Source organism: Nicotiana tomentosiformis, chromosome 7, assembly GCF_000390325.3.
Source record: "Nicotiana tomentosiformis chromosome 7, ASM39032v3, whole genome shotgun sequence".
Lineage (NCBI taxonomy): Eukaryota > Viridiplantae > Streptophyta > Magnoliopsida > Solanales > Solanaceae > Nicotiana > Nicotiana tomentosiformis.
In genome coordinates, this window is record NC_090818.1 from 74541772 (window position 1) to 74568561 (window position 26790).

Sequence of the window (26790 nt, forward strand, 5' to 3'; positions counted from 1 at the left end):
TCAAATTCTTGCAAGAGGAGGACCCAACGAATCAGCCTCGGCTTGGCGTCTTTCTTTTCAAATAGGTATCTGATAGCTGAATGATCTGTGTAGACGATGACTTTGGTTCCCACTAGATAGGATCTGAACTTGTCAAACGCCCACACCACTGCAAGCAACTCCTTTTCAGTCACTGTATAATTCATCTGAGCTGGATTCATAGTTTTGCTTGCATAATAAATGGAGTGAAAGATTTTATCCCTCCTTTGCCCCAACACCGCTCCAATTGCTATGTCACTTGCATCGCACATCAACTCAAATGGTTGTGCCCAATCGGGGCCAATGATAATTGGTGCAGTCACCAATCTTCCCTTCAGCTCCTCAAATGCTTTCAGACATGCATTATCAAACTTGAAGGTAACATCTTTCTCTAGAAGCCTGCACAAAGGGGAAGAAATTTTCGAAAAATCTTTAATGAAACGACGATAAAAACCTGCATGACCCAAGAAACTGCGAATGCCTTTGATGGATGTCGGCGGGGGCAATTTTTCAATCGTCTCCACCTTTGCTTTATCCACCTGTAGACCATCTTTTGAAACCTTGTGCCCCAAAACTATACCTTCACGTACCATGAAATGGCACTTTTCCCAGTTTAGCACCAAGTTCGTCTCTTCACACCTAGCTAGCACTTTATCAAGGTTCATCAAACAACTATCAAAAGAACATCCAAACACAGAAAAATCGTCCATGAATACTTCTACATATCTTTCAACCATGTCAGTGAAAATAGCCATCATACACCTTTGAAAAGTCGCAGGTGCATTACAAAGACCGAAGGGCATTCTCTTGAACGCATACGTGCCATAAGGACATGTAAATGTAGTTTTCTCTTGGTCTTCTGGGGCTATAGCAATCTGATTATACCCCGAATAACCGTCCAGGAAACAGTAGTATTCCTGGCCAGCTAATCTATCAAGCATTTGGTCAATAAAAGGAAGGGGAAAGTGGTCTTTCCGGGTGGCATTGTTCAGTTTTCTGTAATCTATGCAAATTCTCCATCCAGTTACAGTTCTTGTAGGAATTAAGTCATTATTTTCATTAACTACTACGGTTATCCCCCCTTTCTTCGGCACACATTGAACGGGGCTTACCCATTTACTATCAGAGATTGGAAATACAATACCTGCATCAAGCCACTTAATCACTTCTTTTCTTACCACTTCTTTCATGATTGGATTTAGTCGGCGTTGGTGTTCTACACTTGGCTTGTGTCCGTCCTCCATGAGGATTTTGTGCATGCAGAAAGCTGGACTAATGCCTTTAATGTCAGACATTGTCCACCCAATTGCTCGCTTGTGCTCACGTAGCACCCTTAATAGCTTTTCTTCCTGTAATTTAGACAAGTGAGCAGAAATAATAACAGGTAAAGTGTCAGAACTTCCCAAATAAGCATATTGAAGGTGAGGGGGTAGGGGTTTAAGTTCCAAATTTGGAGCTTTTTCAATTGACGGCTTTGGTGGGGGGCCACTTGGCCTATTCAGGGGCTCAAACGGGATTATTCCTTGCATGTAACCACATGATGTATCTAGGATATGCATCATCTCCTCAACCTCATCATCCATCTCCAAGCTATCAAACATCATGATTGCTTTTTCTAAACAGTCGCCTAGATATACACTCGTGTCAAGAAGTTTCTCATCCACCTCCACCACAGATATCATAGAGAGCTCCTCATAGTGGCGGGGGAGTTGGATTGCTTTGTAGACATTGAAGACTGCTTCCTCGTTGTCTACTCTCATAATCATTTTCCCTTCTCTCACTTTAATTATTACATCGCCAGTAGCCAAGAGAGGTCGTCCCAATATGATTGGAACTTGTTCATCAGCCTCGAAGTCTAGAATAATGAAGTCAGCTGGGAAGATGAATTTTCCAATTTGCAGCAGCACATCTTCAATCACTCCTTCGGGGTAGGCTATGGACCTATCAGCTAATTGCAACATCACGGTGGTTGGTCTCGGAGCTCCCAGACCTAATTGCTTAAACAAGGATAAAGGCATCAGATTTATGCTTGCACCCAAATCACACAGAGCACGTCCCACGTCAATATTACCGATTTGTACTGGAATGGTGAAGCTGCCAGGGTCCTTAAGCTTTTGGGGAAGCTTGTTTTGGACCCTTGATGTGCACTCCTCAGTAAGTGCAACCGTCTCGAACTCAGTCAATTTCCTCTTATGAGCCACTATGTCTTTTATGTACTTAGCGTACTTTGGAATTTCACGAAGTACATCCACTAATGGAATATTTAATTGAACCTGACTCAACATGGAGAGAAATTTGTTGAACATGCGATCGTCATTCCTTTTCTGCAATCTTTGGGGGAAAGGTGGTGGTGGCCTTGTAACCTCCATTCGCTCTGAACTTGCATCATCTTCCTTTGACTCTTGTGTTGCCTTAGGTGTCAACTCCCCCCAGGTATAGGTTTTTCTTTTATCTTCCTTGGCACTTCCTCTAGTTCCCTCCCGTTTCTAAGTGTAACTGCATTAATTTGAGGGTTCTTCTCTGTATCACTGGGAAGTGAGCCTGTAGGTCTAGTATTTTGGTTTGCTGCTAACTGCCCCATTTGCCTCTCAAGATTTCTGAAATCGGTCCTGAGCTGTTGATTGTCTAGTAACAACTTTTTCAGCAAGTCATTCGTACTTTCTTCCATTTGTTGGGGTGGCTTCTGAGGTTGAGTAAAATTCCCTTGAGGCCTATACTGATTCTGTTGACTTCCGCCCCATGAGAAGTTAGGATGATTCCTCCAGTTTGGGTTGTAAGTGTTCCCATATTGCGCATGTTGATTCATAGGACCTCTGTTTTGTTGCCCCACATAGTATATAGATTCAGGATTCGTGGGGCACATGTCAATCATATGACTGTCTCCGCATAGTTCGCAACAAATAGACATCTGCTGTACATGTTGCATTTGTTGTGTTGTCATTCTATTCATCTGATTTGCCAATTTTGCTATATCGGCTCTCATGGCGGAAAAGTCATCAAGCTCAATCAAACCGGCGGCCTTCTGTTTAATTCCCCTTCGTGAATCCCCCTCTCCTTGCCAATTATGGTCATTAGCAGTGAAATTATTTAGCAAGAGTTGTATTTCACTATACGGTCTTGCCATGCAACTACCCCCACAAGCTGAGTCAAGATTCATCTTTGATGCTTCATCTAACCCATCAACAAAAGTGTGACCCAATACCTCATCAGTTTGACAATGATGCGGGCAGTCTCTGAGTAGCTTCTTGTATCTTTCCCAAGCTTGACGAAGTGTCTCGCCATCCCGTTGTTGGAACCCAAGAATTTGGCTCCTCAGCGACTTTGTCTTCTTAGTTGGGAAAAACTTGATCAGGAATTTCCTTGCTAGATCATCCCAAGTGTGGATAGAGTTCGCGGGCTCCTTTTGCAACCATTCTTTAGCTTCCCCCAACAGTGAAAAAGGGAATAGTGTCAGCCTGACATAGTCCTTGGAGACGTTCGGATAATTGTAAGTGTCCGTGATTTCCAAGAAGTTCTGAATATGCCTCTGCGGGTCCTCATGAGATAGACCCACATATTGTCCTGTGGACTGAATCAGCTGTACCATGTACTGTTTGAGTTCAAAATGCCCAGTGATATCAGGCTTCATAATAGCCTGAGTCATATTCGCAAGATTGGGCCTTGCGGCTTCAATTACCGGACGCTCTTCATTGCCTGCCATATCTATTGGCTGTGGTTGGACTGCGATGTCCAACTCTCTTTCTATTCTCGTTCTAGCTTCGTGTTCCCTTCTCACTCTATGTAGTGTTCGTTCGATTTCTGGATCAAGAGGAATGAGGTTGTTTGCACTTCTACTCCTCTGCATTCGAGAGAAGACCCTGCGTTGACACAAACCAGGCAAACTGAAAATTAAAACTTGAAAACAAATATCTAATAAAAGCTTAACTTAGTCACGTAGCTAATTTCTAAGTCCCCGGCAACGGCGCCAAAAACTTGTTGCGACCAAACACACTCACGCAAGTATACGCGGTCGTCGAGTAATAAAGTGACTAAAAGTCGGATGTCGAACCCACGAGGACTTATGATTAACTATTAACTAAATTAGACTATCCTAATTATCTAAACAAGAATTAAATCTAAAAATATTTTATTCCAACTAATTAAATAAGAAAAATATAAATAATAAACTTTGAACAGAGAAAGAGCAGATTTTAATGATATCAATGTAATGAAAACGATCTAGGGTTATGGTCTATCTAACAATCCTATTGTATTCTTCAATTGAATTGACCGACTAATTTATCTAGCTTATTGGTTGACAGGGTTAATATTGCTCATAAGAATCTGTCGAGTTCTTACTCGCCTATTCCAGCTAACTTAACGCCTATATGTCTATGGAGTGAGAATCAACAAGAACGCATTTATAATTCCTGTAAATCAACCAAGCAAGGCAATTAGGTATATGTCTATCCTAACCACGAATCCGTTCCCCGATGCCCGAGTTCAAGAACTTGCCCTACTCAATCCTATATGCAATATAGAATTCCCACTTTCGAGTTCAATTCTAGATTCGTAGATAATATTCAATTGGTGATCAAGCAATTAAATAATTAAGTGCAAGATTGAATAAATAAACTAATATGATAAATCAAGAAGTCAAAATCAATATCCGAATAACAATAGTCATGAAAGAACCACAACCCTAGAACGTGAAGTTTAGCTCCACATAGACATGGTAGCCAAACAACAAATCATATAAAGAAACATAAAAATTACTAAGTTTGGTGGGAGAAAGATGAAACTTGATGAATTCCGGCCTCCACAGCTTTGTCGTGGCTTTTTCCCCCTTCCCAATATGTTAGATAACCTAAAAGAGGCGTTTTTAGCTTATATATTGCGTACAAAAGTCGTGGGCCAAAGCTCTCCTATTCCTAGTCCAATTCGGCTTCAGGGATTGATGCTAAGGTGGATGCGACGCATCCACCTTGTCCTCCATTTCAATTTTTGCCTGCGAAGGTGGATGCGACGCATCCACCTTGTCCTCTATTTCTCAGCTTTGCATGCGAGGGTGGACGCGACGCATCCAGCCTTCTCTTCTACTTCCCAGTTTCGCACGCGATGGCGAACGCTATGGCCCAACTTCACTGCTAAGGTTGCATGCAGGATGATGTTTTCCTAGGTTGGATGCGACGCATCCAACCCTTCTTCCTCTGGCTAAACCACCTTTTCTTCATATTTTGCACTCCGAACACCTTAAATCGTCACACATAACTTAATTAGTCATCAAACCAATAATTACACCATGTTGGGCGTTTTAAAGATTAAATAACATCAAGAAGTGGTTAAAACATGGGCAAAGTAACATCAACACATATCGAAATATGCCAAACATCAGTATCCACACACGGTTGGCAAAACAAGTTTTGTTCTAATCCGCGAGGTTTGATGTTTTCTTTTATGTTTTTAAAATATGAACTTGCTAACTATACATGGAAAAATTCTTTTACCAATTTTCATGTAACTAGGCAAAAAAGAAAAATATTTCTGATACTTCAGATACTCTATTAAGTAAGGATATTGTAACGACCCGGTCGGTCGTTTTGAGAGTTGCGGTCTCGTTCCCCCATTCACTGCTCATTTTGTACAGTATAACTATTATGTGACTTATTGGGGTAGTCGGTTTGGATCCGGTGAGGTTTCGGAATGAACTAAGACACTTACTATCAAGGGTGAAAACTTAAGTTGAAAAGATTGACCTGATGTTGACTTAGGTGTAGACGACTCCGGAATGGAGTTTCGATGGTTCTGTTAGCTCTTTTGGGTGATTTTGGACTTAGGAGCGTGTCCGGATTGTTGTTTAGAGGTCCGTAGTGGAATTAGGCTTGAAATGGAAAAAAATGGATTTAGCTCTTTTGGGTGATTTTGGACTTAGGAGCGTGTCCGGATTGTTGTTTAGAGGTCCGTAGTGGAATTAGACTTGAAATTGGAAAAATTAGATTTTTGAAAAGTTTGATCGGGAGTGGACTTTTTGATATCGGGGTCGGATTTCAATTTCAGAAGTTGGAGTAGGTCTGTAATGTCTAATGTGACTTGTGTGCAAAATTTAGGGTCGATCGGACGTGATTTGATAGGTTTCGGCGTCGTTTGTAGAAGTTGATATTTCCTTAGTTTCAATAGGCTTGAATTGGGGTGCGATTCATGTTTTTGATATTGTTTGAGGTGATCTGAGTGATCGACTAAGTTCGTATCGTGTTTTAGGACTTATTGATATGTTTGGTTGAGGTCCCGAGGGCCTCGGGTTGGTTTCGAATTGTTAACGGATCAGAAATGGGACTTGGTGCATGGCTGAAGCAGGGAGTCTGCTAGTGTAATCGCACCTGCAGAGCTTTGATCGCAGGTGCAAACTCACAGGTGCAAGCTGAGGAGCGCATATCCGGACAACATTTGGGAGGACAGTGGTCATAGGTGCGAGGAGTTTTCCACACCTGCATGGCCATAGGTGTAGCGTGATGGGCGCAGAAGCGATGTGTGCGCTGGTGCAATGGGAAATCCGCACCTGCGATTGTGCAGATGCAAGGGCGAGAACCGTAGAAGTGGAGGCCCAACTCCAGTGGGTCACCACAAAAGTGGGTGGAATATCGCTTCTGCGATGCCGCATATGCGGTTAAGTTTCCGCAGAAGCAGAAGGGCTGGACAGAACACTTAAATTCAAGGGTTCGCGATTTTGCTTCATTTCAAGCTCGGGTTTGGGCGATTCTTGAGAGGATGTTTTCGGGGTTTCTTGAGGTAAATCCCTTGTTCTCATTTTTTATCAATAATATTGTTTCCCCATTGAATTTTCCACCTAGTTTGTATGTATTTAAGGTGGAATTTAGGAGTTTGAGATGAGGGATTTGGAGAGTTGAATTTGGGAATTTGGTTGATGATTTGGTGTCGGATTTTGGTAAATTTGGTATGGTTAGACTCGTGGTTGAATGGGCTTTCAGGTTTTGTGACTTTTATCTGATTTCGAGACTTGGGCTCGGGGGCCGGCTTTTGAGTTGACTTTTGACTTTTGATTTAAAACTTAGTCTTTTCTTATGGAATTGATTCCTTTAACCCGTGTAGATTGTACCGCATTGTTTGTGGCTAGATTTGAGGCATTCGGAGGCCATTTCGTGAGGCAAGGGTGTGTTGGAGTAGAGATTTGCTCGGATTGAGGTAAGTAACACTTCTAAACTTGGCCCTGAGGGTTTGAAACCCCGAATTATGTGTTATATGATTGGTGTTGAGGTGACACACATGCCAAGTGATAGGTGTGTGGGCGTGCATCGTAAAAACTATGACCTAGTCGATTCCATGGAACTGTATAGTGGATTTATCTTGTTGATATCTGTTTTTCATCATATGATAAGTAATTGAGCTGCCAATTATGCTAGAAAACATATTTAGGCTATATGTTGGTACTGTTGGGACCCATAGTGGTCGATTCATGTTGTCTACTTATTGATTACATTGAAATTTCGTACTCAGTCATATTTATTCATTGCATATCATATCTCAGTCTCCGTTGCTATTTATTGCTATATCATATCATCATTCTTAGGCTAGTTTCACGACATTGTGAGCTCAGAGAGAGAGACTGGAGAGATTGATGACTGAGTGAGACCGATGGCCTGATTGAGAGTGACAGTTATGAGATCGGGCTACACGCCGCATCATGTTTTATTGATTTATGCCTGGATCTAGCTTATTATAGCGCTTGGGCTGCAGGAGCCCCTCCGGAGTCTATACACACCCCTAGTGAGCGCAGTTGATTATATTGAGGGATGGGTCTTCCCTGGACATGGATCTTGTCCGAATCATTTATATTTGGGGATGGATCTTCCCCTGGGCTAGATTGGCGTTATGCAGTACTGAGTGACTGACTCTCAGTTGATGTATATACAGTACTGAGTGACTGAGTATTCTGAGAGTGTGAGTACACGAGGCTTTCAAAGTGGTACATCACATACAACACGTGCATTGGCATGCAGATGTAGAGAGGTCATACTCCTTATATCATTCATGATTTGATCTATTTTACTTGAATTGTGTTTAACTGTTCAACTTGAAAGCATTCCTATATTTCTGTACTGCTATTTCTATATTGAATTGTACCTGCTGTGTTCGTCACTACCTTTCAGTCCAAAGGTTAGATTTGTTACTTATTGAGTTGGCTGTACTCACGCTACACCCTATACCTCGTGTGCAGATCCAGGTGCTTCCGGTCACGGCGGTTGCTGAGTTGTGGAGTTCGGATTTTTGGAGACAATCGAGGTAGCTGCTTGGCGTTCGCGGACCTTGACTCTCCCTCCTTATCTTCCATTTTATGTTTCAGTTGTTATTTCCTAGATGGTGTATTAGACTGTGTTTTTATGTAGATGCTCATGAACTCAGTGACGCCCCTGTTTTAGGAGAGATTTTGTACTTAATTATGATTTCTTACTGTGTTTTTTAAAAGGTTTTCCTTATTTTTAACTACTTCCATATCTTTCAATTTTTTCGAGTGTTGTAAATGTCTGCTTAGTCGGCTTGCCTAGTACCATGATAGGCGTCACCAGGACAGGTTGGTTTTGGGTTGTGACAAGTTGGTATCAGAACCTAGGTTACATAGATCTCATGAGTCATGAAAAGGTTCAGTAGAGCCTTGCGGATCGATACAGAGACGTCTGTACTTATCTTCGAGAGGTTGTCGATCCCTTAGGAAACTTCACATTCTTTTATTCTTGTCGTGCAAATTTGTTGATTATGGTCATAAATTTTTGTTGTTCTATTCTCTCACAGATGGTGAGGACACGTGCTACCAGACAGGATGGCCAGCCACCAGTACCACTAGCTAGGGCTACAAGAGGCCGAGGTCACGGTAGGGGCCGCGGTAGGGGCAGAGGTGCAGCTCGTACAACCGCTAGAGAAGTACCTATAGATCCGCCAGTTGCTCCAGCTCAGGAGCAGGTTCCAGATGTAGTTGAGCCAGTGGGGCCAGCTCAGGCACCAGCTGTGTCCATTGTGATTCCATGCCTTTAGGAGGTTCTGGCCCATATATTGATTGTTTGCACTGGCCTTGCCCAGGTGGTTTCGGCTCAGTCTGTACCAGCCACTTCTCAGGCCATGGGAGGTACTCGTACCCCCGCTACCCGTACTCCAGAGCAGGTGATGCAGTTGCTCAGGCCCAGGGGGGTCCCGTTATGACTAATGATGAGCAGAGGCGACTCTAGAGGTTTGGTAGGCTCCAGTCTTCATCATTCAGGGGGCTAAGTCTGAGGATGCCCGACACTTTTTTGACAAGTGCCAGTGAATTCTTCGCATGACAGGTATTCTATAGACCAGTGAGGACTCATTCACCGCTTTTCAGTTTACTAGGGCTGCTTTCTGATGGTTGGAAGCCTATCAGAGGTGCAGGCCAGTCGGTGCAGCACCACTTACATGGCATGAGCTCTCTGTTCTCTTCTTGGAGAAGTTTGTGCCATAGTGTCGTAGGGAGGAGCTACACAGACAGTTTGAGCAGCTTCATCAGGATGGCATGTCTGTGACCCAGTACGAGATGAGATTTTTAGAGTTGGCTCGTCACGCAGTTTGGTTGGTTCCCACTAAGAGGGAGAGGATTAGGAGGTGCATTGATTGCCTCACGTATCAGCTGCGGTTGCTTATGACTAGGGAGAGGGTATTTGGTGCTACCTTCAACGAGGTGGTCTATATTGCTCGGCAGATAGAGATGGTCCGTAGTAAGGAGCGTGGAGAGAGGGAGGCCAAGAGGCCTCGTAGCTCAGGTGAATTCAACACTGTCCCTTCTCGGGGTCAGTTCTACCACATCAGGGGACGTCCTTATAGGCACGCCAAGATGGCTTGTCTTGTTTACCGTGGTGCATCATCCAGCCATGGTTTATACAGTGTAAGGACCCATAAAATGTTTCCTTAAAACCCGATTTCCGTGATGCCAAAGTAGGCGTAGAGGTTATAAAAATGAAATTCTTCACGGCGAGCTTGTTATTCGGAATTTTTGGATTGAAAAGTGCGCTAGGAATTGAAGGAAAATGTTCTTCGGTCACATAATACACCGCAGAACGGTTCTACGCTCGCATAGTGCACCGCAGAAACTCCCTCCGAAAAATCCCAAGGCGGGATATGCGACAAGAATGCGGCCTGCGAAACGGTTATGCGATCGCATAATGGCCGCGAAATTGGGCATCAAAAATGCCCCAGAAATCTGCCCTACTCTGCGACCAGTCTGCGGTCCGCAGAGTGGTTCTGCAGCCGTAGAAATCCGTTCTTCTGCCCAACATTTTCCTTCAACTCCCAGCACACTTTTCAATCCAAAAATTCTGAACCGCAAGCTCGCCGCGAAGAATTTCTACTATTGTAACCTCTACGCCTACTTTGGCATCACGAAAACCGTGTTTTTAGGAAACATTTTACGGGGCCTTACAGTGTCGCCCACTGCCATATATACATGAAAAGATGAAACTAAGGACTCACGGGGCATATACAGATAATGAGCAAAATACGATGATACATACGAATAAGTGGAACCAAGGTCAAATAATAGAGAGGCAACCTTGTGGCATACTGAGACAATACCTGTGATCACTGCATCTGAAGCAACAACATCTGGCCTGGCAGGAATAGCATAGAATCGGGCCTGACTGCCACCTGATCGGCCTCTCCCTCTTGGGTGACCCGTAGCTGACTGAGCCCCACCACGAGCTGGCTGGGCGGGTGATGAAGTAATTGGTGCTGAAGTTGTAGTCTGACTCTTCTACTGAGCTGGACCTCCCGAAAGGCGGGGACAATGTCTCGTTATGTAACCTAAATCTCAACACTAAAAATAACCCCTCCCTGCAAATGGCAGTGAGTACTAAGGCGGACCCCGAGAGCCAGAATAACTATCAGAAGGCCCTGGTACAGATGAACCCTAAGCTGATAGTGCACGAGACGAACTCTGAGCGGGAAGGGCACTGAAAGATGATTGACCCTGATGAGAACTGTATGAACCATAGCTGGATAATGCACCACAGTAACCAGACAAGCCATCTTGGCGTGCCTATAAGGACGTCCCCTACTGTGGTAGAACCGACCCCGAGAAGGGACAGCGCTGAAACCACTTGAGCTACGAGGCCTCTTTGCCTACCTCTCTCCGCGCTTCTCACTACAGACCATCTCTATTTGCCAAGTAATATCAACCACCTCGTCGAAGGTGGCACCAAATACCCTATCCCTAGTCATAAGCAACCGCAACTGATACGTAAGGTAATCAATGAACCTCCTAATCCTCTCCCTATCAGTGGGAACCAACAAAACTGTGTGACGAGCTAACTCCGAAAACCTCATCTTGTACTGGGTCACAGACATGCCATCCTGATGAAGCTGCTCAAACTATCTGCGCAGCTCCTCCCTGCGACACTGTGGCACGAACTTCTCCAAGAAGAGAACGGAGAACTCATGCCATGTAAGTGGTGTTGCACCGACTGGCATGCGCCTCTGATAGGCCTCCCACCATCTGTAAGTAGACCCCGAAAACTAAAAAGTGGTGAATGAGTCCCCACTGGTCTCTAGAATACCTTCCGTGCGAAGAATTCGCTGGTATCTGTCCAAAAGGTCCTGGGCATCCCCAGACTTAACCCCTTGAATGATGGAGGCTGGAGCCTCTCAAACCTCTCAAGTCTCCTCTGCTCATCATTAGTCATAACGGGACACCTGGGCCCGAACAACTGCAACCAGCTGGGGTGGTAGTACCCTCGGTGTCTGAAGTCTCTGCATCACCTATTCTAGAGTACGGGCATCAGGGGTTTGAGTAACTCCCCCGGCCTGAGAAGTGGCTGGTGCAGACTGAGCCGAAACCACTTAGGCAAGGCCAGTGCAAATAGTCAATATCTAGGCCAGAGCCTCCTAAAGGCATGGAATCACAATGGGCACAGCTGGTGCCTGAGCTGGCCCCACTGGCTCAACTACATCTGGAACCTGCTCCTGAGCTGGAGCAACTGGCGGATCTGCAGGTGCTTCTCTAGCTGCTGTATGAGCTGCACATCTGCCCCTATCATTCTGAGCCCGAAAACAACATTCATGGTGGAACTCGATCTGCAGTTCGAAATACCCCGAAAACAGCATTCATAGATCAGTTGCAGAGCCAAACCTAGGTGCCGAGCAGGCTCGAGCCCGGTCCACCCCGAGAAGTCACCCACAAAATGGGGCCCAGCTGTAGTAAGGTCAAATGAATAAGAATCGGGGACTAATCCCGAAATTATTAAGATGCTCGAGGAATTGACAAAACGAATAGAGTTAGGAGAAAGTAGGATTGAAACAAACGACAAAAAAGTGGAAACTTATAACTCCAGGGTTGATCAGATCTCGGGGGCACCACCAATATTGAAGGGCATGGATTACAAAAAAGTCGTACAAAAGCACTTCCCACAGAGCGCAGCTCCCAAACCGATCCCCAAGAAGTTTCGTATGCCCGAAATTCCTAAATATAATGGAACGACCGACCCCGACGAATATGTCACCTCTTACACATGTGCCATTAAAGGGAACGATCTAGAAGATAACGAGATCGAATCCGTATTATTAAAGAAGTTCGGGGAAACCCTGTCAAAGGGAGCAATGATATGGTATCATAATTTACCGCCTAACTCTATCGATTCTTTTGCTATGCTTGTAAGCACATGCCGGAGCCATAAAGGTTGAGACCAGGAAGTCTGACCTTTTCAAGGTAAGGCAAAAAGATAACGAGATGCTAAGAGAGTTAGTATCTCATTTCCAAATGGAACGAATGGATCTACCAACGGTCACAGACGATTGGGCTGTTCAAGCTTTCACCCAAGGACTGAACGAACGAAGCTCGATGGCTTCACGACAGTTGAAGCAGAAATTGATCTAGTACCCGGCTATCACCTAGGCCGATGTACACAATTAATATCAATCGAAGATTAGAGTCAAAGACGACCAGTTGGGTTCTGGTTCCGTTATTAAAAGGGACATCGACCGTGAACCAAGGTCAAACAGGGACCGATACCGGCCATATAACGGAGATCATAGGGGTAGAAAACCGAGATGCAACCTCGTACGAGGCGAAAGGAGAAGTGATCGAGGCAAGGGTCTCGAGGGCTGATGAACAAGAATGGGTTCGACAGGCATACCGGACCTAAAGAAGCACCGCGATTATCAGAATATAACTTCAACATTGATGTATCCGCCACCGTGTCGGCTATCGGACGCATCAAAGATACTAAATGTCCTCGACCTCTGCAGTCCAATCCAGCCTAGAGAAATCCCAATCAAATGTGCAAGTATCATGGCACCCACGGCCACAGAACGGAAGATTGCAGGCAGTTGAGAGATGAGGTAGCCTGGATATTCAATAAAGGGCACCTTCGAGAGTAATTAAGTGACTAGGCCAAGAACCATTTCAAAAACAGAGAGTTCAATAGACAAAACGAACAAGAAGAGCCATAACCCGTCATCCACATGATCATCGGAGGGATCGATGTCCCCCAGCCGGTGCTTAAACGCACTAAGAGGTCGATTATCATAGAGAAGGGATCTCGAACTCAGGATTACATAACTAAAGGAACCTTTACCTTTAGTGACGAAGACGCGGAAGGAATCATGCAGCCCTATAACAATGCACTGGTAATATCTGTACTTATTAATAAAACTCAAGTTAAGCGTGTGTTAATTGATCCAGGTAGTTCGGCCAATATCATTCGATCAAGGGTCGTAGAGAAACTCGGTCTACAGGACTAGGTCGTGCCCGCAACCCTGGAACTAAACAGATTCAATATGGCGGGTGAAACAACTAAGGGCGAGTTAATTTTGCCAATTAACATGGTCGGGACCATCCAAGAAACGAAGTTCCACGTGATCGAGGGCGACATAAGATATAATGTCCTGTTCGGAAGGCCGTGGATCCACAACATGAGAGCAGTACCCTCGACCCTTCACCAGGTTCTAAAATTCCCAACACCAGAGGGAATCAAAATGGTCTATGGGGAGCAACCGACTGCAAAGGAAATGTTTGTCGTCGATGAAGTGATTTCGATATCATCTCCATCATCGAGAAAGGGATCAGATTTGAAGGAGAAATGGGACACCAAATAGCAATCACAAACGTCAGCCTCGACCCAACTAGAAAAGTAGAAGACTGACGAAGATGATGATTATGGGATCCCTCGATCCTTCATGGTCCCCGATGATCCCGACGCTACCAAATCAACGGTTGAAGAACTAGAGCAAATCACGCTAATTGGACATCTGCCCGAGCAAAAGGTATACCTGGGCACGAGGTTAAATCCTGACCTCAGGAAAAAGCTTATTCAATTTCTTATAGCTAACATGGACTATTTCGGTTGACATGACAGCGATCCCACTGAAAATCACCACTAATAGACTAAGCTTGGTCAAACATGCCTTCATCAAGGACGAGGTAACCAAACTTCTTAAAATAGGATCCATTCGAGAAGTAAAATACCCCGAATGGCTAGAAAACGTGGTGGTAGCCCCTAATAAGGGAAACAAACTTAGAATGTGCATAGATTATAAAGACTTGAATAAAGCATGCCCTAAGGATTCTTTTCCTTTGCCTAATATCGATCGTATGATCGATGCCACGGCCGGCCACGAGACTCTCAGTTTTATCGATGCCTACTCCGAGTACAACTAGATACAGATGAACCCGGAGGACCAGGAAAAGACCTCGTTGATCACTAAGTACGGTACCTACAGTTATAACGTAATGCCATTCGGTCTAAAAACTTCTGGTGCAACTTATCAACGCCTAGTAAATCGAATGTTTGAAAAACAAATAGGAAAATCAATGGACGTTTATATTGATGATATATTAGTCAAGTCCCTGCGAGCAGAGGACCATTTAAAGCATTTATAGGAAACTTTCGATATACTGTGGGAGTACAATATGATGCTCAACCCCGAAAAATGTGCATTTGGGGTAGGCTCGGTCAAGTTTCTTGGTTTCATGGTGTCCAATCGGGGAATCAAGATTCACCCCGATAAAATCAAATCTATAGAGGATATCACGGTAGTGGATAATGTAAAGGCCGTGCAACGGGACGGATAGCCGCCCTAGGACGATTCATTTCGAGATCCTCAGATAGGAGCCACCGATATTTCTCACTACTTAAGAAGAAGAGCAACTTTGCATGGACTCCGGAATGCCAGCAGGCTTTGGAGGATATAAAGCGGTATTTGTCATGCCTGCCGCTGCTTCATACCCCAAAAGTGGATGAACAACTTTACCTGTACTTAGCTGTCTCGGAGATAGTGGTAAGTGGAGTCTTGGTTCAAGAAGAACAAGGTACGCAATTCCCTATTTATTATGTCAGTCGAACCTTAGGCGAGGCCGAAACTAGATATCTACAGTTAGAAAAATTAGCGCTTGCTTTAATAAGTGCCTCTAGGAAACTAAAACCATATTTCCAGTGTCATCCGATATGTGTTGTAACAACTTATCCTCTTCGAAATATTTTGCAAAAACCCGAGCTTTCAGGTCGATTGGCCAAATGGGCCATAGAAATCATATTGAGTATCGACCCCGAACTGCCATCAAATCTCAAATCTCAAATCTTGGCGGACTTCGTGGATGACTTTACGCCGGCCTTCATACCCGAGATTGAAAAAGAACTACTTATAAAATCGGGTATCTCTTCGGGAGTCTGAACCCTCTTTACGGACGATGCCTCAAACGCGAAGGGGTCCGGACTAGGCATCGTACTAAAATCACCCATAGGTAATGTAGTTAGACAGCCTATCAGAACTACAAAATTGACTAACAATGAGGCCGAGTATGAGGCCATGATTGCAGGTCTCGAACTAGCTAGAAGCTTGGGAGCGGAAGTCATAGAGGTTAAGTGTGATTCCTTCCTCGTAGTAAACCAAGTTAACCGGACTTTTGAAGTCCGAGAAGATCGAATGTAGAGGTACTTGGATAAAATATAGGTGACTCTACATCGATTTAAGGAATGGACCTTGCAACATGCACCCCGAGAACAGAACAGCGAGGCTGACGCTCTTGCAAACTTAGGTTCATCGGTCAAAGATGACGAACTCAACTCGGGGACTGTCGTACAACTCATTAGATCGGTAATCGAAGAAGGTCACGCCGAGATAAAATCCACAAGTTTATCCTGGGATTGGAGAAACAAATACATAGGTTACTTCAAGAACGGGAAGCTTCCATCAGATCCAAAGGAATCGAGAGCTCTGCGCACAAAGGCAGCACAGTTCACCTTGTCCGAAGACGAAACGCTGTTTAGAAGGACATTCGATGGACTATTGGAAATATATTTGGGACCGGGAGATACCGATTACATCCTACGGAAAATTAACGAGGGCACTTGTGGAAATATTCAGGTGCCGATTTTCTAGTCCACAAAGTAATCAGTCCAGGGTATTATTTAACCGATATGGGCAAGGATGCCAGGGAGTTCGTTCGAAAATGCGATAAATGCCAAAGGCTTGTGCCCATGATTCATCAACCCGGGGAACTACTCCACTCGGTCCTATCTCCATGGCCTTTCATGAAATAGGGAATGGATATCGTTGGCCCCCTCCCATCAGCCCCACGTAAGGCTCATTTTATTTTGTTTATGACTGATTATTTCTCTAAATGGGTTAAAGCACAGGCTTTCGAGAACGTCAGAGAAACGGAAGTGATAGACTTCATTTGGGACCACATCATATGTCGATTCAGGATGCCATCCAAGATTGTATGTGATAATGAAAAACAATTCATCGGCAGCAAAGTAACTAAATTTCTCGAGGATCACAAGATCAAAAGGATCCTATCAACACATTAGCATCCCAGCGGGAACGGACAAGCCGAATTGATTAACAAAACCATCATCCAAAATCTTAAGAAGAGATTGACCGATGAGGTCTTATGGGAAGACCGCACAACATCGAAATCCAGTATCGGAGCAACACCATTCTCGTTGGTTTATGGCGCCGAAGCTCTGATCCCGGTTGAGGTCGAAGAACCTAGCATCAGGTTTTGATATGCAACAGAGGAGTCAAGTAACGAGACCATGAATACGAGCCTAGAATTTTTGGATGAAAGACGAGAAGCCACTCTCGTCCGATTGGCTGCCCAAAAATAGCAGATCGAAAGGTACTACAATGGAAGAACCAATCTTCGACATTTTAACATCGGGGACTTGGTGCTAAAAAAAGTCACACTCAACACCCGAAATCTGAATGAAGGGAAACTGGGTCCAAACTGGAAAGGACCGTATCAGGTTTTTGAAATCATCGGAAAAGGATCCTACAAGCTCGGCATGATAAACGGCAAACAACTACTGAGTAATTGGAACGTATTGCACCTAAAATGATACTACTGCTAAGGTACGACCCTCCCATGTTCATTTGTATTTCGAAACTAACCCTTGCAGGTGTTCGACCAGAAACATGGATGTATTCTTCAACACAAAGCCTTTAGGTCTGAATGCACGCGTTGCACTCTTTTTCCCTTAGACCGATTTTGTCCCAAATGGATTTTCCGGTGAGGTTTTTAATGAGGCAACAATTGATCGTGCTAACTTAGAACAATTCAACAGTATCCAAGGCCTCTTTACAATCAACCTCGAATATTGGGGGGCATTGCCCTCGAATATCTAGTTCGATTCAAGGAAGTTACTTCATGGCAACAGGGTCTCGATAGGAAAAATTTATAATAGCCAAATGGTCAAACGAACTATGCCCGCGTAGTTTGCTCGAGCCCTGAAATAAAACATGTACGCATGTATAATGACTTATAAAGAGAAATTTCTTCTTTACCGATATCTCATACCTCATAAAGGTTCTTCTACTTCATATTCTCGATCTATTATGCAAACAGGCTTAAGGCCCGACAATGACCGTAGTTCGAATGATTATCCCCACAAATCGGGGACTGCCATCCGAAAAATCAACGAGGTCAATTTATATAAACTCTGAAGATCATAAGCCCAAGAGGCAAATCCCGAACTAAAGAGGGATTTTTATAGGACACGACCATCCCACTCGGGGACTGATACTTCGGGCAAGCTCGAAAGTAAAACAGGAAAATAAGCCCAAGAGGCAAATCCCGGACTAAAGAGGCTACGGCCAAATTAACACGAATCGGAGACGTCCAAATTCCGTAACAAAAAAGGCCTTCGAAATCAATCATAAACTGGTTAAAAAGGCTAGTCCCCCCCGGCAAAATCATAAAAAGCTTCGATAATATCAAGTCTCAAAAACTCTAATGAGTACAAAATTTTTCGAACTCTCGAACAATTCCCTATTTCATGCCAAGGCATTACAAGTTTCGCAAATACGAATGATAAGAAACTCTTTCAAGATGGAAAGGGGACAAAGCTATAAACAATCTTTTTTACAAAAGCCTAAGGGTTACTTTACTTCGAGTTCGAGCAAGCACTCACTCTACCATAAAGTCTAAGGGCTATTTTTTTGTCTTTAGTTCGAGAGAACGTCCTCGCTCAAATAAAATACCTAAGGGTTACTTTAATTCGAGTTCGAGCAAGCACTCACTCGACCATAAAGCCTAAGGGATGTTTTTTGTCTTGAGTTCGAAAGACCGTCCTCTCTCAAATAAAAAACCTAAGGGTTACTTTACTTCGAGTTCGAGCAAGCACTCACTCGACCATAAATCCTAAGGGTTGTTTTTTATCTTGAGTTCGAGAGACCGTCCTCTCTCAAATAAAAAACCTGAGGGATACTTTACTTCGATTTCAAGCAAGCACTCACTCGACCATAAAGTCTAAGGGCTATACTAATTCAGTTACAATCAAATTATTTAAACCTCGGATCTTAGAATACAACTTCATAATTTTATAAGGCGGAAAGGAAGAAAGTATCATATATATGTGTCAAATATCATTTACATGGGCACCATGGCCCGATCAAGTTTCTCTACAAAAGACCGAAACGGTCTTAAAAGAAGCACAAAAAACAATATATACTAAAGGACTTAGTCCTCTCCAGGAGCAGCATCTTGGCCCTCGAGTCCTCCTTCGCTTTCAGATCCGCTCATACTCCCGATATCATCATCATCAGTAAAGGCCAACACTTTGGCTTCGGCTTCAAGCTCCTTATCATTCTCGATCTCGGCAGTAAGATCGAAGCCACAAGCATGGATCTCCTCAAGAGTATCCCTTTGAGACTGGCATTTAGCATGCTCGGCAACCCAGTTTGCTCGAGCCTGAGCAACCTCGGCAACATCTTTTGCTCGAACCTGAGCAGCTTCAGCATCGGACCGGTAGATGGCCACCATTGCATCAGCATCAACTGTTGCTACTTCGACCTCCGATTTGGCCGCTGCAAGTTTTGTGGCCAGTCTATCTCGATCAGAAGTTGCTAAGCCCAACCGAGACTTGAACTCCTCAATTTCCTTGGCTTTCACCAAGGAATTCTCTTTCAAGCTTCGGAGTTAGGTCTCTGCCGAGGCCAGTTGAGCTTAGGTAGCCTCCTTTTCTGAAGCAAGGCGGTCCATGTTCTTTTTCCACTTTTCGGCCTCCGCTTTCACTGCGTCCACTTCAACACGAAGTTGCCTGATCACATCAAACTTTTGCAGGATCTGTAGAACCGAACTGTTAGCCTTCACGCCCGAGTTATATTGACTATAGGCAGCTCAACAAGGTCACAATAAAATATAAGTACCCACTGCCAAGGATAGATGACTTATTTGATCAATTGCAAAGTGATAAGTACTTCTCCAAGATTTATTTAAGATCCGGGTATCACCAATTGAATATTGGGGAGTAGAATATTCCGAAAATAGCTTTCAGGACCCGGTATGGGGACTTTGAATTCCTGGTGATGTCTTTTGGGCTAACAAATGCCCCTGCAGCTTTCGTGGATCTTAGGAATCGAGTCTTCAAGCCTTTTCTTGACTCCATCATGATAATTTTTATTGACGATATCCTTGTATATATGCGAAGTTTTCGAAATGTGAATTTTTACTTGAATCTGTCACGTTCTTGGGTCACGTCGTCTCTAAAGAAGGAATTAAGGTTGATCCTCAGAAGACTGCAGCTGTGAAGAATTGGCCTGGACCTTCAAATCCAACAGAGATTCGTAGTTTCTTAGGCTTAGCGAGGTATTACAGGAATGTTTTGAAGGGGTTCTCTACTCTTGCCTCTCCATTGACTAAATTGACGTAGAAGGCGATTAAGTTCCAATGGTTAGATGCTTGTGAAAAAAGCGTCCAAGAGTTGAAATCAAGATTGACTACAACACCGGTGTTGACCCTACTAGAGGGCACAAATGGGTTTGTGGTATATTTTGATGCTTCAAAGATCGGACTTGGGTGTGTATTAATGCAACATGGCAAAAGATTTGGCGTCATTAATTTGTATTGGGTCTATGTGGATATATTCACGGACCAAAAGAGCCTTCAATATATTTTCAAACAGAAGGAATTGAGTCTGAGGCAAAAAAGATGGCTTAAGTTACTCAAGAATTATGACATCGATATTCTATATCATCCGAGAAAGGCTAATGTTGTGGCGGATGCTCTTAGCGGGAAATCTATATGCAGTTTGGCTCACTTGGAGGCATATCAAAGGCCATTGGCCAAGGAGGTTCAGCAGTTGGCTAGTTTGGGAGTTCGTATTGCGAATTCTAGTGAAGGAGAGGTGATTGTGAAAAATAGGGCCGAATCATCGCTTGTGGTGGAGGTTAATAAGAAGCAGTACAATGATCCATTGTTGGTACAATTGAAAGAGGGGATTCATGAACATAATACCATGGCCTTTTCTCTTGGCATGGATGATGGTACACTAAGGTACCAAGGGCGACTATGTGTTCTAAATGTAGATGGTCTCCGGGAAAGAATCATGGTCGAGGCTCACACTTCTAGGTATTTCGTGCACCCGGGCTCTAGAAAAATGTATCATAATCTTAGGGAAATCTACTGGTGGAATGATATGAAGAGGAATGTAGCAGACGTTATGGCAAGATGTCTAAATAGTCAGCAAGTGAAGGTCGATCACCAAAGGCCCGATGGGTTGGCATAGAACATAGAAATTCCAATGTGGAATTGGGAGATGATCAATATGGACTTTATGGTGGGACTACCTTGCATGCCTCATAAGTATGACTTGATTTGGGCGATTGTGGATCGACTCGCGAAATCAGCTCACTTCTTACCTGTTAAGGCTACCGACACAGCAGAATAGTATGCTCAGTTGTATATCAAGGAAATAGTCAGGTTGCATGGCACTCCAGTTTGTATTATCATAGATCGAGGGGCACAGTTCACGGCTACATTTTGGAAGAAATTTCAGCAAGGTTTGGGTACTCAGGTGAATCTTAGTAGAGCCTTCACCCGCAGACTAACGGGCAGGCAGAGTGGACTATTCAGACACTTGAGGAAATGTTGCGCGCTTGTGTTCTTGACTTCAAGGGTAGCTGGGATGATTATTTGCCACTCATAGAATTTGCCTACAACAACCTTTATCATGCTAGCATTTAAATGGCACCGTTCGAGGATTTATATGGTAGGAGATATAGATCTCCCATTGGATGGTTTGAGATTGGGGAAGCAGAGTTGATAGGGCCAGACCTCATGCATCAGACTATGGAGAAGGCTAATATCATTATGGAATGGTTGAAAACTGCTCAGAGCCATCAAAAATCCTATTTGGATGTGCGTCGCAGAGATTTGGAGTTTAAAGAGGATGATTGGGTATTCTTGAAGGTTTCCCCATGAAGGGTATAAAGCGGTTTGGTAAGAAAGGGCAGTTGAGTTCGAGGTATGTCGGACCGTACATAATCATTTAGAGGATTGGTCGGGTGGCTTACAAGCTTGGACTACCTCCGGAGTTTTCTTTAGTGCACTCGATGTTCCATGTATCCATGTTGAAGAAGGTGGTTGGAGATCCATCGCTTATTGTTCCAGTTGAGGATATTGAGGTTAACGAGGAATTGACTTATGAAGAAATTCCAGTTGCCATTCTTGATAGGCAAGTCCGTAAGATGAGAAATAATGAAATTGCCTCAGTGAAAGTACTATGGCGAAACCAACAGATTGAAGAGGCCGCCTGAGAGGACGAGGAAGAGATGAAGAGGAAGTACCCTCATTTGTTCCGTGTGAATTATGTATCATTTGTACAGTTGATGTTAAGTGTGTTCCTTTTTAGAAATATACTGCTCGTGGGGCCACGGTTGGCATTATTTTTATGTTATGTTATGTCGTTGGTTCATGTATATGTTGTTAGGGTTGATTTTTGGGATTCTCTGACAGGTGGATAGGTCCAGTTACAGGGACAACTCTAGCGAAATTATAGGAAATATAGGGAGTTAGTCAAAAATTTGGGAACTGTTGGTGTGTGTTATAGTAGTTGAGTCACATTGGTTTCTAATGGCAGATTTTGGCCCTCATTCGAGAACGAATGATCTTAAGCGGGGGAGTATGTAAGGCCCCATGAAAATTTCACCTAAAACCCGGGGTTTCGTGATGCCATGATAGACCTGATAGGTCAATTTGAAGAAAATGTGAAATTTTGTTTTAAAACTCATATGAGTTGACTACGATCAACATTTTGTGTAAACTGACCCGGATCCGTATTTTGATGGTCCCGGTGCGTATTTATCGTGATATGGGACTTGGGCATATGCTCGCAATCGTATTCAGAAGTCCCTAACTTGATTTAACATGATTTGTTGCAAACTAGTAATTTCAAGGTTTAAAATATTCTTATGTTTGACCGCAAAATTCTTTCATCGCGAACGTGATGGCTGGGTCACGAACGCGAAGCATTGGGGGTTTGTCCTTCATGAATATGGCCAGCGTCTCGCGAATGCGTAGGGTTGAGGGGATCTGGGAAGAGACATCATTGGTACTCTACGCGAATGCGAGCCCTGGCTCGCGAACGTGAAGGCTAGGAGGGATAAGCCTTCGCGAACGCGTAAGGAACATCGCGAACGCGAAGGCTATTCTGGTTGTTGTGCATCGCGAACGCGTCAGGACCTTCGCGAACGCGAAGAAGGCCTGTCGCCCAGTCAATTAAATATCCCAAAGTTTTACCATCTCCGCATAAGAGCTCAGCCTAGAGGAAATTTGTAAAAGAATTTCATCCCCACTTCGTAGGTTTGTTGTAACGCCCCATAAGAATTTCAACTAAGACCCGGGGTTTCGTGGTGCCAAGATAGACTTACGTGTTAAAGAAATGTTTTGGCAGAGTAGAGCATTTCTGCGATCCACTAAGAGACTGCAGAATCACTTTGTGTGTTGCAGAACCGCCGCAGAGTGAAGCAGAGAAATGGCCCATTTTTGGAGGTTGTTTTACGATCCATATGCGGCCGCACAATCCATCGCAGATCTAGCATGAAGTTATCCGGAGGAGAGTTCTGCGGCGCATTATGTGACCGCAGAACTGGTCTGCGGACCGCATACCTACCGCAGACCCAACCCGAACAGCCCAATTTAGCGACCCTTTTCTGTGGTCTCCTTTGCGACCCACATACTGTATTGCGGTCCGGTTTGTGACTGCAGATCGGGCTTCATAGAGTTTAAGATTGGAAAATTTTATCCGATCCCATTTTCATAAAAACAACTTATGGGTTATTTTGGCTGGTCCTAACTAATATTTAGAGAGAGGGGAGTGGTCTAGAGTGAGAGGGGGAATTCCTATGGTTATTATTCATCAACTCTTGCTCAAAGTTGAAGAATTCATAAGAAAAACTCATTAGGTCTTCATCCTAGACGTAATATTCTACTCCCTAGCCCTCAATTCCGGGATTTAATTGGAAATTGTTAATGAGAAAAGCAATTCTTTGGTGTGGGAGTTGTTCATTATACATGCATGTACCATTAACGGTAGTGAGAAGATTTTTAAGCTCATTTGGGTAAATTTTGGGTAGTGGGATGAAGGGATCCACCATAGGAGGACCTTGAAACCTTAATGCACACCTGGTATTTAATAAAATGCTCAGATGAGCAAGAACCATAAACTCACTCTTGCTCAAAGTTGAATAATTCATAAGAAAAACTCACTAGGTCTTCATCCTAGAGGTAATATTCTACTCCTTAGCCTTCAATTGCGGGATTTAATTGGAAATGGGTAATGAGAAAAGCAATTCTTGGGTATGGGAGTTGTTCATTATGCATTCATGTACCATCAACTATAATGGGAAGATTGTTGAGCTCATTTCGGTAAACTTTGTGTAGTGGGATGAATGGATCCACCATAGGAGCACCTTGAAACCTTAATGCACACCTGGTGTTTGATAAAATGCTCAAATGAGCTGGAACCATAAACTCCTTCCTAATTTGTGTTCAATTTTGCTATATTTCTAAATAGATCGAAGTGGTTAAGAATTCCGGAACATTGTAGTAATTTAAATAGCTCGAGGCGAGGTATGTTGGCGAAACATCTCTCTTAGAATTTAACCCCACAATGTCCTTGTAAGTCCCGAGTTGTTCCTTATAAATTGATTATTTCGAATATGCCTTGTGTCAAAAGATTTATGTTCAATATGTATTCCAAATGTTCTTGTTATGTTATGTTCTATTTGAAAATGTGCTTGAAGCATTGGTTGCATAGCTAAATGTTATAACTTCAAGTCGTGATTCAAATGAAAGATATTATGCCAAATTGTGTGACATTCTTATTTGCTCACATGTGGACTTAATGACTTGAATAGAAATACTTTGTTGTTGATGATCTGTGATGATATTTGAATGTGAAAGAGATGAACATGAAATATGAAATATGGCCAACGTGCCAAAAGTGACATTGTGTTATGGCCACTGGTGCTAATGAAATGAATGATATATAAAAGATAATGAAATGAGTTGTCAATTCTTTAAATAAATAAACACCCTGGGAGTATCGTTAGTCATCGAGGAAGGGTAGGTTAAAATAACCTACTCCCGAAACTACACGTGTCGGTCTAGTAGTGATTGTGATTGTACCCCTTTATTGGGATAAGATTGATGTGATGAGAATTTTTCCCTTTATTGGGATGAGATTTATATGATGAAATATTCCCCTTTATTGGGATGAGATAATTGCTAGAAAAGGGTGATGTCAATCCACACGACGTTGTGGTGAGACGGCCTAGCCGGTCGGGTCGTGATCGGACGACATGGCGCATACATGGTGGTGATTGTGCTTGAGATTATGTTTGAAACAATAATTGAGATTGATATAATGATTGTGATTGTAGTTGATGTCTTTGGGTGAGACGGCCTAGCCGATCGGGTCGTGATCAGACTCCGTGCTAAAATCACGGTAGTATATCGGTGCTAAGATCTCCCAACCTAAAATATGAAAATTTACTTGAAACATATTCTTGCTCCTAACTTGATGTTTTGGTATTGTTTGAGGCTCCCATCGATTTTATGATTGTCCTTCCCTGTGTTATCATTTATTCTATTGAGAGGGTGTTTAGCCATTCATACTAGTACTATTGCATATGAACTAACATCCCTTTTTTTTCGGGGGCGCTGCATTTTTAATGGATGCAGGTGGTTCAACAGCAGGCTGCTTTGATCATTGATAGTGGCACACCCTCTTCCCAGCTGACTTGGTGAGCCCCACTTCATATCGGGGTCGTATATCTTTTGTTCCTTGTGTATTATGTTTTGAGGTATAGCCGGGGCCTTGTTGCCGGCACTATCATCGTGCTCTTTTGTATCTATTAGAGGCTCCGTAGACATAGCGTTGGTTGTATGTTGGTGTTGGGGAAGTCAAACTAGTAATGTTGTATTTGTATAATACGTTCCATTTCAAACAATGAAAGTGTAAGTATTTTGAACTTTATAAATGATGTAACTAATGATAAGGAATCGATGTTGTTCACATGATCCTCCCCATTGTCTAATTAATGAAATGGATCTTTCCTTTATTCATCAGTGAGTTCGGTAGAAGGTATTGTACAGGCTTGCTCGACCGGGTTATCTCGATTGAGATTCAGTCGCGCTCCTCGAGGTCAGGGCATGACATTAGTATATTTTAACTCGTTTTCTTCCATTTTCATCAACACCCATTGATTTCTAACCTTAATATATGCTCTTTCATGGTAGAAAATTAGGGATTTAGGTAGAATTGGTGGTTTTTTGTAAATTGAGATTTAGACCTTAAATTGAGGTCGAATTTCAAAACTAATCACATAATTGGGCTCGGGGTGAATGGGTAATTGGGTTTTGATCCGAATCTCGGGTTTTAATTAAGCGGGCCCGGGGTTGACTTTTGTTCACTTTTTTGGGAAAAGTGTAAAGATCTTTGCTTTATCTATTGTAATTGATTTTTCTAGCATTGTTTGGTAATATTAAGTCGATTTTGGTTAGATTCGATTGGTTTGGAGGTGAATTTTAGAGGAAAGGCCCCAATTGAGATTTGATTTCGGAGCGAGGTAAATATTGAGTCTAACCTTGATTTGAGGGAATTAGGAACCCTTGAGCTATATGTTAAGTGAATTACGTGTGTAACGGCGTATATGTGAGGTGATGAGTGTATATATTTCGTCAAAATAATTGTTTCCATGCTTTCTCGCATTTCATGAATTATCTTATTACATGTCTTAACTGTTACATGCTTTAGTTGCTTTCTACACCATAAATTGTTATTTGTCATTAACTATTCTTGTATTGAAATGTTCGTTCCTTTCATGATTGTATAATTAATTTTTACATGCCTTAATTGTCTTACTTGTACACTTTAACTTTTACATACTTGGCTTGTTTGTTGCTCTGTATTATTTGTAGCCTTCCTTTGATTAGTATGTGGTTCCTTAATTGTTTTGCTTTCACATTCTTTAATCGTAGAGATTCTTGTGAAT

The 26790-nt window shown here is 43.1% G+C and overlaps 1 long non-coding RNA gene across 1 annotated transcript; it reads left to right on the top strand.

Annotated features, from left to right (window-relative positions):
• The first annotated feature begins 23617 nt into the window (after nucleotides 1-23617).
• LOC138895145 (uncharacterized) lies at nucleotides 23618-25813 on the top strand. Its single transcript, XR_011409360.1, has 2 exons — nucleotides 23618-24019; nucleotides 25478-25813. It is a non-coding gene; the product is annotated as an uncharacterized lncRNA (long non-coding RNA).
• Nucleotides 25814-26790: the final 977 nt, after the last annotated feature.